This window comes from Manis pentadactyla, chromosome 9, assembly GCF_030020395.1.
Source record: "Manis pentadactyla isolate mManPen7 chromosome 9, mManPen7.hap1, whole genome shotgun sequence".
NCBI lineage: Eukaryota > Metazoa > Chordata > Mammalia > Pholidota > Manidae > Manis > Manis pentadactyla.
The window spans coordinates 31963294-31978440 of NC_080027.1; the positions used below are offsets into that span (position 1 = coordinate 31963294).

General features: G+C 44.1%; 1 long non-coding RNA gene across 3 annotated transcripts in view; it reads right to left on the minus strand.

Annotated features, from left to right (window-relative positions):
• Positions 1-1147: 1147 nt before the first annotated feature.
• The window catches only part of LOC118917520 (uncharacterized), a 115209-nt gene continuing 101209 nt past the window's right edge, over positions 1148-15147 (minus strand). For 2 of the 3 annotated variants that reach the window (XR_005026832.2, XR_005026833.2), the window contains one exon: positions 1148-3709. This is a non-coding gene — a long non-coding RNA (uncharacterized LOC118917520). Of the gene's footprint in view, positions 3710-5903; positions 5996-15147 lie in introns of all 3 variants that reach the window. The other variant, XR_005026831.2, reaches the window with a different exon arrangement.

Genomic DNA, 15147 nt, shown 5'->3' on the forward strand with positions numbered 1-15147 from the left:
TGTCTTCATCTCTTCCTTCATCTCAGTCTCTCCCCTTCTTATTCCTCTTTCCTCTCCTTTCCTGTCCTTCCTCTTCTCCCCACATCTCATCACATCTCCTCTCCCATACCCCACGCCTCAATTTTTCTGTCCCAGAAGGGCTCCTGGCCAATCGAGACAGCAAGTCCCCACACGGGACTGATGACACAAATACTTTGGGTCACCGTTTCACCTGCGCAGCCCAGGAAGCCAAGCTGAGCACGAGGGCTGGCCTGGAGCCAGCTCCAGCACGCCTCCCTGAGCCGGCCTGCACCGCTGCCCTGGCAGCGAGGATGCACGTGCTCTGGGCCCTGCGGGCACCGGGCACCTCTCTGCCTGAGGGCAATCCAGTGAGCGCTCTCCCAGCACCACCTCGCGGCTCTACTTATTGCTTTCAATAAAGGCAGACTTTGGCCCCAGTAAGTACTCTCTCAGCAAACCTCTTCCTTCTCATGGAAGCCATGCCATCGCCTTGGTTTGGAGAGAGACTTTTTTTCCCATTCATAAGCTTTCTTTTTCCCACTTTCACGTGAAGCCCCCTCTGCTTTTCAGCTGGTGATTGCTCTGGTGAGATTGAATGGACTCACTGGTGAAACAACATCTCTTTTCTCCTGTCCTGGGCCTGCCCAAATTCCTACAAATATTTCAGTCAAGGACTCAGGCCAGTTCCTAAGTTTATCATAGTAATTTGTCACTTGTAGGGGAAAAAGGGGGGGACATTTCCTTTCAAGTATGTGCAGTACCTCCTGTGACAACTGATTTGCCAGAGATTTGCCTACAGGATTCTGTGGCTATACATGTTACTTAGTGTATGTATGGTATATGTGGTATGTATATCACACATACACACACTGCAGTGGGTGTGAACGGGTGTGGGTAGAAACCCACACACACACTCCAGTCTGTAAATATCCTTCCTCACTGAAAACTGTGCTTTGGAAATCATTTCTTGTACAGCTGTGCAGTTTCTTGTAGCAGCTGAGGACAAGCTAAGACAGGTGGACAATCTCGACAAAGATCATCTAAAAGAGAGAATACAGAATCTCCCTAGCAACTCAAGAGGACAGACAACCAAATGGAATGGTTGACTCCCAATGGGACAGCAAACTTTTCTTCTCTCCTTTTTGAATTTGTTTCCTAAGTGTATCTTAACCTCCGAGTGCACCAGGCTGTACCCATTAGAGCCTTTCAATATGGCAGTTTTGTGCTTCTCTCTGACAGGATGTCTCTCCATTGAGCTGTAGTGCTGGGTGGGAGGGAGGAGATACTTCCTTGCCTGAGCTGGAGTTTACAGAGACGCTGCACAGCTTACAACTCCTGTTAAGTGTAAATAGTCAACAATTCCATTCCATTTGTGTAAAAAATAAAGCACACACTATTATAAAATCAAGATGTATATTTCATACTCAGTGTTCTGTGCATATTTATTGTGTTTCCAGTTGTCAGCGGTGGCCCCATTGTAAAAATGCTTGATAGAGTGTTTATAAACATGTCATGGTTTTATTATAAGATACAACTATTAAAACATTTTCTACTTTACGGCAAATTATTTTCTCCCAAAGCATAATTTGTCTTATTTCATAAAGAGTAGAATCATTCATTTCTATTTTTATAAATGTGGCAGATTTCAGAGCTGAAGTGTAGTTAGAGTAGGTCTGCTCTAAGAAATACTGGCACTGCTGAGAAGAACTGCAAGTGGTGCTTTTACCTATTTTTAAATATTTGGTTACCATCTTGCCTGCTTTTAATCAGGATTTTGCCAAGAGTGAACAATGTATTAAAAGACAGGTTTTTTTTTTTATAGACCCTCACATCTATGTGAAACAATCCCCTGGTTTCAAAATCATGAGATCCCAGAAGATACAGAGGATAGAGAAAAATATTGTTTTCTTATCTGACACTTGTGATGCAAAGAAAGGCACAAACTGGAGAGAAGGTGGCACTGTCCTTGAACACTGGGACCCCCAAATCATACTAGCTCCAAAGATTTGAACACACCAAAATGTCAGGTTCAGGGACCTGAAACTGCCAGATAATGTTCTAATTTCTTCGGTTAAACATGTGCCCTGTACTGACATGTAGACAGCACAGGTGTGACAGCTAGAACACAAATTCCTCCTGGAAAAGGTGTGAATTGTCACCATCAAAGTGATCACTTGGTGATATATTTTCCTTCATGATAAACGAGCACAGAAATGGATCAGTCATTCGGGAAGTGAAACTCATTGGTCATACCATCCTGCCAGTCCCTGTGAGCCCGCCGGAGTCTCTGCCAGGTGTCCTGTCACTGTTCCCCGGGAACTTGGTGGCAGTGAGCAGAGATCAGGGGCAGCATAGAAAGGTTCTGGTGGAGGCTGCAAGCCCAACACAGGCCTCGCATTTCAACAATTATTCCATTTTTAACATTTACACAATCTCACCCGGTTTAATATCAATGTTACACTACACAAAAGCCACATTCACTCTAATAATGGGTATGTTTATTCAGAAAGGAAAAAAAGCTAGAACTTTTGACTTTCTCTGTGTCATATTTCATTTCCATGTAACTATTTTTAAAACATGAAATCTCAAAATCTCAAAAGCTAGAAGTGGACTGTACATCTCTGAACCTAAGAGGGCAGAGCTACGAATCCATGGTCTTTATAGTTACTCTGAAAATAAACAGCCAGTGACAGAATTTAAAAGCTTCAGTGGGGTGCAAAGCTAAGGAACATTGTTCAAGGGGCCACCAGCTTTCTCAGCACAACCAGACTCTTTGAAGTTAGCGGGAGACAATGTTTCCTAGGCATTAGGACGATGTCTTCTCTGAGTCTCAAAACTCCAATCATTGTTCTGTGACTCACCTTTCCCTTAGGGTCATTTCAGAAGGCACCACTGATACCATGAACCTGATCTTTTCCCCCTTCTAATGTTACAGCTAATCTCAAGTCCAGATTTTGTCTCTAACTACCCTTAGCACCACTGGGGCAAAGCTAGAATACTTGGGCAAATTTCGTTAAAGACTGGGGATGACAAAAGGGAAATAACCAGATAATATGAATTATGGGATGGCTCAGTGCCCAGCTTCTGGCCAGCTACCAGTGACAGAGGCCATCTCTGCCCCCACCACCCAGGAGTCCCTCAGCCACAGCCCTGAGAGGGACTGCATCCATGCCTGCCTGACTGCCACATGAGCTGCTGGTGTCTCCACCCCCCGTGCTCCCACATACTAGAATACAAATGGGGGTGAGTCACCGTGCCTAACACTGGTCACTCTTCATTGTACACTGTTTGCTTACTCCTTTTTCTGTACCAAAGTAATTTCTTTGTTGCCTAAAATAATTCCCACAGATGACACTACGATTTTTGAGGTATTCTTGCAGATTAAAAAAAAAACGACTAAAATATCAAATGATTTGCAACACGCTTCACAACTAATAAGGACACGTCAGTACGTCGTTGGTCTAAGCTACTTAAAGCCACAGAAGCAAGGCCCAAGAGAGACACACGTCCTCTCCCACCCTCCAGCGAAGGCCCGTTTTCCCAGTTCTGGGTGCTTGTCAGGACGAGTCACTCAGGGAACAGCTGCTCTTCCAAGCTTCTCGAGGATGCCCCAAGCGAGCCCTGCACAGAGGGAAGCCGACGTCCAAACAGTGAAGCCGACACTGGAACAGGCTTCATTTCCACAAAATACAATGGACTCCACTTCCATCTGAAAGGAGAAGGAAGAAAATTGCTTTACTTTCAGGGGGTATTAAAATTTTCCAATTCCTTGTGGTGCTTTTCAAAAAATATAGAAGATGACAGACAAACTGATAAGATAAATTCCTTGGGATTTGTGATTGTTCATTACAGTTACCTGTTCTTAGTAAGGGTGCTAGAGTGCCTCAGAAAGAACAGCTGATTTCTGTTCAACATTAAGTATAAAAAAAGTCAAAAGGTTGGATCCTAATTGGATTGTTTGATTTTTTCACGGGCTGCTCCTGTTTCTTTTCTATCCTTGGCAACCCTTATGCAGAAATTCTGTGTGCCACCCTGCTCCTTCATTGGGCAATTCTGAGTACAAGTTACACCAGAATGAAGGAAATCTCTCTCCCTGGTCTTTCTAAACCAGATTCTTTTTACGATATTACTCATCCTCATTGACTACACCCACCAAATCTGATTTCAAGTGCACAGTCCTTTTTCTTAATAATTGGCAGTGTGTGACTATCCAAAACTCCTCAGAGTGTAAAGCTATACGAATGTATGTCACACTTTAAAGTTGGGTTCAACCAGCACATTTAAATTTGGAACATTCAAGCCAATATTTCATGTAGAGAAAGGCTAGAAGTTGCTTCATTTAAGATGCACTACAAGGAAAACATTTGCAAATAAGCTGGCACTTTTTTATTATTTATTTGTCTAGTCATTCCTTACACATTTGGTCAGCAAAGAATAAACACCTGCTTGGAGCATGGTTCTATTTCAATGCTAGAATAAGAAAATAAATGTACAGGGATGTCTTGCCAATGGGTTTTAGTCCCGGGCAAGTTCACTGTGGATTCAATGTGACCAAAGAAATTATAGTAGAATGTTGTTGGGGTGAAAGGGTTATACCCAACTTTATCTCCATGGTGGCAGGTCAGTCACTAGAATGCTGTCCACTCAGAGTGAGTTTACATGCAGCAAGCTGGTCTCCGCCTCTGGGCCTCTCTACTCACACAGACATCTCAGTCTCTGTCCTTGGTGCTGCCACCACTCCAGTCTCATCTCTGCTCTCCTGCAGTGGTGCAGCCCAGAGCACTGGGCAGAGCTCTTTATATAGAGTCAATAACAATATATTGCCTACACGTGTGTAGTGAGCTAGCCAACCAGAGCCAGGTGAGAATCCTGGCCCAGGAACCTTCACTTTATCCACAAGGGCATAGGATGTCTTCCAAAGGAATGCCAGCCTAGTTGCAGAGACACTTAAAACAAAAAAAAAGATAATTAAAACACAGAAGCTCTAAACCAGACCCATGAGTGCACAAAGACTTTGAAAGAGCAACCTTGACATCTAGGAGCCAAATATACACCTGCTTATAATTTGCCCCATTGCTCACAACCTGACAAGAATCTTTATGGCAAAACTGAGTCTCTTCTCTGGCATTGCTAAATCTGTCCTGTAGTGTAAGGCCCCGACAGTTGGGTTTTTTTAATTGTAATACACATGCTTGGCATTAAGCTTTAGATTGCCAAGCAGCCACTTCAAACACATTGCCAGCCACTGGACAAAGGGCCAGGCCACCTGTGGGGAAAATAGAAGTTCCTATGGCCAGGATCCTCACCTGAACCTAAACTACTTGATGACGTAATTGGCCTACTGCAAGGCTACTGCTTCCACACCCAGAGGCAATAAGCTATTATTGACTGAGTCACTATATAAAGAGCTCTGCCCAGTGTTCTGGACAGAGGCAGAGACAAGGAGGATTACAGACCTGAAGACTATTGGATGCAGACAGAACCATAGTGCTCAACCTATTGCTTGGAGAACAAAGCTGGGTAGTTGGCCTTTTTAACCAAGAATGCTCCATTGTCATTCCTCAGTTCTCACTGAATCCATAGTGAATTTGCCCTTGCCCGAGGCAGAAATCCATTGGCAAGACACTGCCCCACCCCTGAACCTCCCTTTGTTTTAGAGCTCTCTGGTTGACTCAGATAACTGACCTTTTGACTGCTTGTTTTCCCTACCAGTGGTTTAATTTTTTGGCTTGTTTTATATTCACCGAGTGAACCCCCAAGCCCTAGGCACCCTACCCTCAATGCTAATAAAAGCAAACCAAAGGCCCACTCTCACACTCTGCCAAGACCTTGCTCTCATCCCACAACCTCGCTGTGTGACTCGAGGTGTGCTGTGTACCCTTCAGGACGTGTGAGTAACAAACCTTGTCCTCGCAAAGCTTCCTGATCATTCTTGCTGAAGATGTCCTCCCATCATCGTAAGAACTGTAAGAGTCAGTGCAGCCACACATTCGTTCTGAAAAGAGAAATGTCAGTGGGGATATCTGAGGGCCCCCAGGCAATTCCAGCCCATTACATCACTATGGACAGGCTGAGGTCAACTCAAAACATCCCCACCCAAGGACATGTGCTATGTGACTGGCTGATCTATTTCTGTTTTTTGTTTGTTTGTTTGTTTGTTTTCCCTGGGGGAGAGGTTAAAATGACAAGTTAGCACTGAGGAGATGGTTGGGTGAACTAAGAGGTAAAGGTAATACTGGAGTGAGATATGACCTAGTGTTCCAGAAGTGGTAGGCCTAATAGGGGACAAGAATTTCAGGAAGCAAGCAACAACTTGGACAGTTGGTCAAGAAAAAGGAACATCCATGTGCTCCTAGGAGAATCTGGAGAGATGGAGAGTTTCCATTTTCTTTATAAAATATTGAGTTCTGAGACATCAAAGATCTGCTTCAAAGTAAAATGGCATCATGAGGCCTTCTTTTCTATGATTACAATTTGGGGCATTAAAGCACATTCTTTAGAACCATATACTTTACCCCCTTGGAAGTGGTGGTTTCCTGGACTAGAGACTTAAATAAAAAGATATTCAATAAGAACTAAGGGAGCCCATTAAAATCAACTTTTTAAAAAAGTAAATGTGAAGCCTAAACCTATAAGATAAGTACATCCTTGTTTCTGCTATTACCTTCTACCAGCAGATATTTTTAAAATAGAAGGTGTGGTGATTAAGGAATTAATTTAATATGCCTGTAATTGCCTTGGTATTTTATGGAATAAATTCTCAGTTATTTGGTATCAGACATGACCTTAAATATTGAAACCTATAAGAAATCTCTAAATCCCATTTTAATCACCTAACATCCCTGAAGTTTTGGCCGGAGCTTCAGACAAAGGGCAATATTGTCAGAAATGTGGCCTCAGCACTTCTCTGGAGTGAGAGACCGATGCACAATGATGAATTACAGGTTGCAAAAGAAGATGAGACAAGACAATGTGAAACCTCAGTAGCACTGTATATTTCACCCAATACTCTGAAACGATTTCACAAGAAAAGTATTCTAGTGCCATCTCCAGTCAGCGGGATAGTGTCCTCTGAGGAGGTCTCTCCTTGCGAGCTTAGTGAAACCCCAGCTTGGATGGGGGAGGGAAGAATTTGTGAGCAGGTCAAAAGAATGCCGGTAAGAAAGGAATTCTCTAAAGCAAAAGCAGCAGTGAGTGTCAGTGTTACACAGCACCAGGGAAAGTGGCTCTTTTATTTGTGCAGCCACGCAGGTGATAGAAAGCAAGGAAGAAGAGAGTGAGAAAAGGAGAGTTCATCACACTCCTGCTCAGCAGAGGGCAAATCCTTTGCCAACTCCTAAAGCCAGTGTCACCTGACATGCAGTGTCTGTTTGATCTGCACAACACGGGAACTATATCCTTACAACCCCAGAAATGCTGAAGCCAAAGACCATTGGTTGGAGTGAGTTTATGTTCTGAGAACTTTTCAAAGAAGAGGAAAGGAGACTTTTGGGCAGGCTGCATCATCACATGGCTGCATTTCCAGCAGGGTCACCCAGGCAACAGGACTATGAGAGCCCCTCCCTACTCAGAGGTTCCCAAAACCGCTTCTCTACTGACCTGAAATAAAATAGAGACAAAAAGACTGCATTTAAGGTTAGAAGCTGAATGAAATAGTGAAGTGACAAAGACACCACTGTCGGGGGATGTGGGCACATTTTTGTCTTTGCTGCAAAAAGTAATTCAAAGACAAAGTACAAGGGGCTTAAACTGCAAGGAAGTTGTATTTAAAGGGACAGTGCACACTCAGACAGTACATCCTCTCTAAAGACAGGGCAACCTCAGAGAGGAGGAACGCTTAAGGGTTTAAGGTTTGGGGTTTTATAGGGCTTTCTGGGTAGGGGTCGGTAGAAGACATGATATATACAGGGGATTAATAATTCCTTTGAAGTTTTGTCTTAAGAATAGGGTTATTTAGATGACTGTGTTGATCCAGATCTCAGCGTTCTTTTATCTAAGCAGGTTCAATTATACTCTAGAGGTCTGTCTTCTGTCCTGGTTATTACAATGTTAATTGATTAAGGTGACTGGAAGGGAGAACAGCATGAAGGTGAAGTTAAAGAATATGCTAGGACTTTGTTCACTGGCTAAATAGATTTTACAATGGCATGACCCTTGTCCCACTTTCTTGCTCTATCTCAGTTTGCCAGAGTTGACACCCTTGCCACACTTCCGTTTAATGAACACAGGAAGCATGTTCTGTATGCTGGGACAGGAAACTTCTGCTTTATAATTATGTCCATTGGAAAAAGCAACACAGAGCAATGGCAAAGCTGGGCTTTGGTGCCAGCTTCCCTGGGGAGCCTGCAGAGGGCTACACCCAGACTCCCAGTCTGCCTCCTCACTCTCAACTGTTCACAGAAGTGTCTGCAGCACCAGAAACATTTGCCAGCCCTGGGCACCCATAAACAGCAGACTACTGCCTTCTTCTCAAAATGTGTTCTAGGACCAGAGATGTGTTGGAAATGCAGAATTTTCAGGCCCCATCCCAGACCTACTGAGTCAGAATCTGCATCTTCACAAGATTCTCCAGTGATTCCATGCATGTTAGAATGTGTGACACACTGGTTTTTAAAACTGAATCAACAGCGGAGAAAAGGGAACTGGCACACATATTTCCTTATAGTCAAGAAAGCGAGGTACTAACTACAATGGTGAAAACAAAAAAGCAAGTAGTAGAAAAAGAGACTAGAAATACCTCTTGAAATAAGCAATTAAGTTCGGAAATAAGCAAATCCTTAAATGTAGGAACCCAACCAGTCTCTTACTATTCCTGGCGAGCGGGGATTGCAAAAGACCTATGGAGAAAGTACGGATCCATGTACTTGATCCCTGTTGAAATCCAGGATGGATTATTTCCACCGTGCCATCTGACGAAGCACTCCTTGGCATGAGCCTCTAAGGAGGACAAAGCGACAATCCAACATCATGGGTAAGAGCGCTGACTCGGGACCAACAGACCTAGGTTCAGCTCCTGGCACCACTCTTTACTAGCCATGTGATATTTGACAAGGGACTTATAGCCAAGGGCAAATTTTCTCACTGAATCATGGTGCTAATAACAACCCCTGCTGTTATGAAAAAGCTGTTGTGAGAAATGAGTGGAAATTTCCTGGTATGCCATAAGCACTTGGCAAGTCTTAACCGTTGTTATTATGTTTATGCACTGGTCCTCACACCCCGAGAAAGAGATGAGGCCATTTTCTTCCCCATTTTAGAGGCAAATAAATCAGGATTTAGGGAAGTAGGACTCTGCTAAGGTGGCATAGCTGGTGGCAGAGCTGGGTCTCAGGCTCAGGCTTTGGCTTCCCTTGTTCAGTGTCTTTAATGCTACATCAGACAGGCTCCATGGAGGTTAATTAAGGATCTGGTTTGATGCAGTGATTACCAGGAAAGAGCCAGAAGGCCAGCCTGATAGACAAGCAGACAGCCATCTGCCTGCTACCTGGGTCACTTCCCGCATGCCTCACATTAGGAATGAGTCACTCTCTCAAAAGACAAAGATGTTATCAGGACTGGGGCCAAAAGCAAGAAAATGGAGGCTTTTAAGAGTGGATAAACCATTCTCCAAGTAAAGCTTCCGAGCACTGTATTTGGCTGTGTGAGGCAAGGCAGGGGAGGAAGAGAGAGAAATAGAGAGAGAGGAAAGCCAGGAAGGGAAAGAAGCCATCAAGAACTGTCCCTGTGCTGGGCACAAAACCTCAGATACATTATCTCATTTAACCCTTGCCACTACTTTGTGACATGAGAATCATCACTTCCATACAATGGAATTAAAGGAACATACACATGTATCACATGAAAGAGACAAAAAATGATTCTAGTTCATCAGTGATTTTTTTTGCCCTGCAATGCCAGTCATTTTTAAATAAACTCTTTATTTTAGAATCATTTTAGATTTACAGGAAAATTACTGAAATAGTGCAGAGAAACCCCATATACCCTCCAACCAATTTCTTCTATTGTTAACTACCTGTCACAATCCACAGACCAATGTGGATACATTATTAACTAAATTTTTTACTCATTTTCTCTTCATTTTTTACTTTTTTCTCTTCTTGGATTCCATCTAGGATCCCACATGACGTTTGGGAATCACATCTCCTTAGTTCTCTTGACTGGGACGTTTTCTCAGACCTATCTTGGTTTTGATGGCCTTGATCATCAAAACTCTTGGTTTAGAGGAGTATTTTATAGAAATGTCCCTAACTTGGGATTTGTCTGATGTTTTCTCATGATAAGACTGGGGTGGTGGGTTTTGGGAAGGAAGAGCACATTCCTTCTCCCAAATGTCTCATCACATCAAGGGTGCATGACTTAGTCACTGTTGATATTAACTGTGTTCCACTGGCAGAGGTAGTCTTTTTGAAGTTTTTCCACTGTAAAATTTCTTTCATCCCACTATTCATGCTATGCTTTTTGGAAGGAAGTCACTGTGCACAGTCCACCAGTAATTAGCAGGGAGTTATGCTTCAAGCTCTCAAGGCTGAAGATCTTCTGTTTATTTATTCAATAATTTGTTTATATCAGCAAGGATCATGGATATTTTATAATTTGAGCTGTAACGCAATACTACTTCACTTATTTTGTTACTCAAGCTGTTTCAGCTTTGGCCACTGAGAGCTCTTATCTTTGGCTCTGTGCTCCTTTGGCACATCCGCATCACTGGGGATTTTTTGAGCACTTCCTTATTTTCTGTCTCTACAAGAGCTCAGGCTTATTTTGTGTTCCTACCTGAATCCTAGAATGAGACACTTTTCCCAAGCAACGTGGTTCCTTCCGTTGGAGAAAGGTATTTAAAAAACCTCAATTGGAAATACGGGGACTAGAGGTGTGCAAAGCTACAGGGGTGTCATTTCATAGGCTGACAGAGCAAGGAAATAAAAGTGTGTATATTAACTTGCGTATATACACATACCTAAAATATTTCTATACATAATCATCTGCATCTATGTTAAGTTAAACACGAGCTCATATTGATGTTTCCACTCTAGTCCATGAATCATTCTAACCTTCTGCATTTGCTTGTCTGTTAGTCCCACTCCAACAGTGAGAAACCCAGTGCCAGCCATTCTTCATCTCTTTATTAAATTTTGACTAGCTGATCGGCTGGGGAGTTGGGGGGGACTGAAAGAAGCTTCAAATCCCTCACATTTTGGCTTCAAATGGTCTCTTGATTATCTCAGACTCCTACCACTTCTTTTCCAACTTGATGATAAAACACGCTCATTATAATTCACCCAGGATTTCTCACATCCAAAGCATGGAAAAATAGTGAGAAGTTGATTTAAAGGGCAACAAACGCAACCTCATGTAAGCATGTCATTTTCACAGTCAAAAATCTGAGGGTTCAAATTGTTTCTTTATTTATGTATTATCATTTTTAATTTATTAACTCTGAACCCTCAACTTGCCTTATAGCCTAATCATGTTTAGGTAAGGTCGCTCAAAACAGTGATGTATCCAATGATCCGGAATTGTCAGATCTCTTGCCCCTGCTTCCCACAGTCTGCACGATGGCACCTGGGGTCCCGGTGGTTTGCATCCCATTGCATCCCGAGGAGGGGTGAGCTTATGCTCACCAAACCTGACCTAAGAGGCCTGCTCCCCCTCACTGCCAATGTGATGGCCCATCTGTTTTTCTTTAGACTCTTGGTCAACTCCCTTTTGAATAATTTTTGGGAAGGTTTTAGTGAAAAGGAAAGATGAAATTATTCACAAGAAAACTGTTAATTGTGTATCAAGCTGCTTGGATCAATTAGGGCTCTTCAGCCAAATGCATAAGAGGAAATACTTGGAAAATATGAATGAGGATTTAATTGTACATTGCCTGATCTTCATAGTTAGCCAAGTTACTCACCTTCCCTGGAAGCAAGTGGGCTATGAGGTGGACAGACAGTAAGAAGGAATGCAAAGAAAGGTAATGGTCTGCCGTTGACACTTTAAAGCAAGGCAATAGGTGTGGAAGTTTGAATTTATTTTGTTCCCATTTTACATATCAGCTTGATAGAGAATTTTACAAAGGGTGTAAATAAAGGAGTCATAAAACTAGAGGCAGAAAAGGAAGGATATAAAATAAGAAGTAAAAGAGAAGCCCGTCCCTTATAATCAGAGGCTGCTGAAGACAGAGGGTGGGATGAAGGCAGAGAGAAGAGAAGAAACAGAGATGGAGAGGTAGCCAGTCCATTCCTTGCCCTGAGCTGAAACCCTGACAAGCTGAAGAGAACATGAGGGCAGGGGGGTCCTGGCCCACTCCCCGTTTGGAGTCCTGGGAGAGGTGAGCACCCCAACATGTCCATAAAAACCTGGGTTTGGCCCAAAGGTATAGCATGCTCAGAAAGGGCCAGCCAGAGCTCTGCTTTCCCAAGCTGCCCTTTCTGCCCATAGGTCATGCTGGAACCCAGGATCTCCCACTGGACCCTGGAAAGGGGCAGCAGAAGGCAGCTGAGTGTGAGAGCTGGCTTTCCAACCAGGAGACCGACTGTTACGAGGGGTGACACAGAAGAGAAGGATGGGCCCTACTGTACCCCCATCCCACCCCAACCAGAAGCCAACGGAGGACATGCAGCATTTCAGCAGAAGTTTTAGGGCCATCAGGGGTGAGGAGAGGTTGGCAGCCTCTACCAAGCCCAGAGAAACCAGTTTGCAAGTAACACCAGCTTTGACTTCAGACACAAATGCCAGCAGGGCAAGCATCCCTCTAGTGTACAAGGAACATTGTCATGGAAACAAGAGAGACTGTCATGGAAACCAGACAGGTCTGAGGATATCACATGAATCCACAGGACCCTTTCCTTCTGGCCACCAGGAGGGCACAGTAAGCCACGCCCGGTCCCATTCGCCGAAGAGCTACCTTAGGAGCAGGACTGTGGTCAGAAATCTGAAGGACAGATTTTTCACCAAGGAGACTAAGCCTAATTTAAAAGGGATACATGAAAGTATTGCATGGAACTAACTCTTTGAGCTTGTCCTAAAATAAAATATTTCATGTGGCTCTTCTGACCCATAAAGTCCAAACAACTTAGTCAAGAAAAGAAGTGTTATGGAAGACTGCTGGGCAGCTCACAGAGTTGAGGGAGCAGCTGTGGCAGGAGCCTGGGGTGGGGGTGGGAGAGGATGCTAGCTGGGGGGAACGGGAGAGGGACGGGCCCTCAAGGAAGCAGGAACACTGTTACAACACAACAGATATCCACAGCTTTCCTTGGTGAACAGGGAGGCCTAGCCCAGGAAGCAAACACTCACTCAGTCAACAAATGTTTATTGAGCTGAGTATGAGGAGCAAACACTGCAACCGTCAATCAGCGATGGCCCCTGGCCCCAAGAGCTTAGCGTCCAGTGGGAAGGGCCAGCAGGGAAAAGCTGTGTCGCCGGCTGAAGGGCAGAGCAATGGTGGGGAGGACAGCAGCTCTTGAAAGAATGAGAAGAACAACTAGTTCTCACTGGAGGCATCAGGAAAACCTGGCCTGTGAGCTGTGCCTTCCAGGTGTATTTGTGAGAGAGAAAGGAGCGAGGATATACGGGGACAAAGGGGAAAGCATGAAGAAAAGCAGAGAGGTGGGAAAGGCCGTGCACCATCAGGAAGTGCTCATAGCCAGGCATGGTTAGTACACAGAATTCCTGATGAGATGCTGAAGATAGGAAGCTGAGAAGGCCAGAAGAAGATGACTTAAATGCAAGGCAAGTGAGCACGGTAGCTTCATCCTGTGGGCGATGAGGAGCTACTCTGTCTTTTAAAACCAGACGTGCATTTTGGCATGTCCACTCTGGCAGCAGCGGAATGAATCGGGGAAGGAAGAGACAGGAAACTCATGAAAGGAGGAGAGGACAAAGGAGGAAAAGCACAGGGGAATGTCGGAATTGGAGGAATTTTCCTCAGGAAAGGGCATTGGCCAGCGACCCGGACGCTCTGCAGCAGCCCCTCAGGTTCCCGCTACACTTGCTTCTTCAAGGCCGACAGCCCTGGCATCATCCCCCGTGGCTCTTCCGACCCATCTCTCTTCTTGACGGCGCTTACCGCTATGCAAACATACTCTGGTCTTTCTCATCTCTAAAGAAGTTCTTGACGCCCTAGTCTACCGCCCAGTCCTTCTACTCTACTTTCTTAAGAGAGGCTTCTACCCTCGGGTTCTTCTCATGGTGGCAGTATGGCCCCCGAAGCTCCCACCATCTTGACTGCCATCTAAGCAGGAGGAGCAGAAAAGATCACTGAGTCAGTCCCTCTAAAGGAGCTTTTACAGAAGCTCTGCCTAAGGCCTTCTACTTACATCTCATTAGCTTCCCCCATTGGCAAGGGAGGCTGGAAAATATAGTTTGTTAGCTAGACACTCTGCTGCCCCAAGAAAATGTTAATAAGAGAGAATGGGTTTGACATAAGCCACCAGGAATCTGTGCTGAACTTCTTTGGATACACTTCAAGTACACCCCCATTTCTCTTTTCTTAACATATTTTCTCAACAGAGATATCAATATATGCCACCTCCACTCCTTACTTCCCATGCTTTCTTCCACCAATCTGGGTTTTCCCCATGTCACACCTTTTTGCTAAATCCAATGGGCAGACTATTTTTTTACAGTCGTCTCTCTCCTGGACAACAGCAATGTCTTTCTAATTGTTTCCCTTTCCTCCACTCCTGTTCCCCTTCAATCTTCAATCTAATCTACACAGGGAAGCAGAGTGATCTTTTACTATTTTAAATTGCATCATGTTTTCTCTATTCAGAGCTCCACAATGCCTTCCTAGTTAGAATAAAATCCCACAATGACCAAAATATATAAAGAGCTCACACACCTCAAAAACAAAAAGCAAATAATCCAATTAAAAAATGGGCAGAGGAGCTGAACAGACAGTTCTCCAAAGAAGAAATTCAGATGGTCAACAGACACATGAAAAGATGCTCCACATCGCTAATCATCAGAGAAATGCAAATTAAAACCACAATGAGGTATCACCTCACACCAGTAAGGATGGCTGCCATCCAAAAGACAAACAACAACAAATGTTGGCGAGGCTGTGGAGAAAGGGGAACCCTCCTACACTGCTAGTGGGAATGTCAACTAGTTCAACCATTGTGGAAAGCAGTATGGAGTTTCCTCAAAAAGGTCAAAATA